Source organism: Protomyctophum parallelum, assembly GCF_964188405.1.
Source record: "Protomyctophum parallelum genome assembly, chromosome: 15".
Lineage (NCBI taxonomy): Eukaryota > Metazoa > Chordata > Actinopteri > Myctophiformes > Myctophidae > Protomyctophum > Protomyctophum parallelum.
Genome location: NC_139710.1, coordinates 47,535,194 through 47,537,693, shown reverse-complemented (window position 1 = coordinate 47,537,693; position 2,500 = coordinate 47,535,194). Strand labels below are relative to the sequence as shown.

At 46.6% G+C, this 2,500-nt stretch overlaps 1 protein-coding gene across 1 annotated transcript in view; it reads left to right on the top strand.

Annotated features, from left to right (window-relative positions):
* Nucleotides 1-2,500, top strand: part of ak8 (adenylate kinase 8) — a gene marked incomplete at both ends in the record, with an annotated part of 15,564 nt that overhangs the window by 7,554 nt on the left and 5,510 nt on the right. The window lies entirely within an intron of this gene.

Here is a 2,500-nt window from a genome sequence, read left to right as displayed (position 1 = left end):
CCGTCCGTGTGTCCGTGTGTCCGTGTGTCCGTGTGTGTGTCCGTCCGTCCGTGTGTCCGTGAGCAGCTAATCTCGGCCACCGTTAACCCGGTCGATGCCAAATTTTGCACACACACTCCCTGGATGCCAACGATGAACCTCTGCCCAAAACTTTCCAGAACGGCCTGTTATAGCGCCACCAAGAGGCCGCTTTGTGCAAAACAAGTTTTTGCACAGTACACCTACAGATTTTGTCCAAACATCACGCAAATTCGTACACAGTCTCTCTAGAGCCATTCAACGAAACCGGTCTTTCAGATTTCCAGAACGGCCTGTTATAGCGCCACCAGGAGGCCGCTCCAGGAGGCCGCTTTGTGCAAAACAAGTTTTTGCACAGTGCACCTACAGATTTTGTCCAAACATCACGCAAATTGGTACACAGTCTCTCTAGAGCCATTCAACGAAACCAGTCTTTCAGATTTCCAGAACGGCCTGTTATAGCGCCACCAGGAGGCCGCTTTGTGCAAAACAAGTTTTTGCACAGTGCACCTACAGATTTTGTCCAAACATCACGCAAATTGGTACACAGTCTCTCTACAGCCATTCAACGAAACCAGTCTTTCAGATTTCCAGAACGGCCTGTTATAGCGCCACCAGGAGGCCGCTTTGTGCAAAACAAGTTTTTGCACAGTACACCTACAGATTTTGTCCAAACATCACGCAAATTGGTACACAGTCTCTCTAGAGCCATTCAACGAAACCAGTCTTTCAGATTTCCAGAACGGCCTGTTATAGCGCCACCAGGAGGCCGCTTTGTGCAAAACAAGTTTTTGCACAGTACACCTACAGATTTTGTCCAAACATCACGCAAATTGGTACACAGTCTCTCTAGAGCCATTCAACGAAACCAGTCTTTCAGATTTCCAGAACGGCCTGTTATAGCACCACCAGGAGGCCGCTTTGTGCAAAACAAGTTTTTGCACAGTACACCTACAGATTTTGTCCAAACATCACACAAATTGGTACACAGTCTCTCTAGAGCCATTCAACGAAACCAGTCTTTCAGATTTCCAGAACGACCTGTTATAGCGCCACCAGGAGGCCGCTTTGTGCAAAACAAGTTTTTGCACAGTACACCTACAGATTTTGTCCAAACATCACGCAGATTGGTACACAGTCTCTCTAGAGCCATTCAACGAAACCGGTCTTTCAGATTTCCAGAACGGCCTGTTATAGCGCCACCAGGAGGCCGCTTTGTGCAAAACAAGTTTTTGCACAGTACACCTACAGATTTTGTCCAAACATCACGCAAATTGGTACACAGTCTCTCTAGAGCCATTCAACGAAACCAGTCTTTCAGATTTCCAGAACGGCCTGTTATAGCGCCACCAGGAGGCCGCTTTGTGCAAAGCAAGTTTTTGCACAGTACACCTACAGATTTTGTCCAAACATCACGCAAATTGGTACACAGTCTCTCTACAGCCATTCAACGAAACCAGTCTTTCAGATTTCCAGAACGGCCTGTTATAGCGCCACCAGGAGGCCGCTTTGTGCAAAACAAGTTTTTGCACAGTACACCTACAGATTTTGTCCAAACATCACGCAGATTGGTACACAGTCTCTCTAGAGCCATTCAACGAAACCGGTCTTTCAGATTTCCAGAACGGCCTGTTATAGCGCCACCAGGAGGCCGCTTTGTGCAAAACAAGTTTTTGCGCAGTACACCTACAGATTTTGTCCAAACATCACGCAAATTGGTACACAGTCTCTCTAGAGCCATTCAACGAAACCAGTCTTTCAGATTTCCAGAACGGCCTGTTATAGTGCCACCAGGAGGCCGCTTTGTGCAAAACAAGTTTTTGCACAGTACACCTACAGATTTTGTCCAAACATCACGCAAATTGGTACACAGTCTCTCTAGAGCCATTCAACGAAACCGGTCTTTCAGATTTCTCAGACTCCATCCTGATTGGTTAAGATTGGCTTCCAAAGTTCACAGGAGTGCTCAGTTTCAAACAAAATGCTGCAAATCATGAACACATCGCGTGATTTCCGTGAAATTGTGCACCCACATTCCCACTAGGCAGAGGACGAAATGCCACATGAACAATTTCAACTCAGCCTCAAGGTGGCGCTATAACTGGCCGAAAAGTGTTTTTACCTCTAACTGCACGGATCTGTGGATAACTTTGTATGCCAACTCCCTAGAGGCCAAGGAAAAACCTTTGCCTGGAATTCTTCACATCTGCTCATCCTGGTGGAGACCTGTGCCCAGTAGGGCACTTTTTCTAGTTAGAATGTGTTTTGTGTCAAAGAAACGACAAATATCATTCACAGTTTGGTTGGTCCATGTCGACTGTCGTTGAGCTGATTAGGTGAAGAAGAGTTATGAAGAAGTGCAGTCAGTGGTGAGTCACACATGTAGCCAATTGTAATTGTGTGTGTGTGTGTGTGTGTGTGTGTGTGTGTGTGTGTGTGTGTGTGTGTGTGTGTGTGTGTGTGTGTGTGTGTGTGTGTGTGT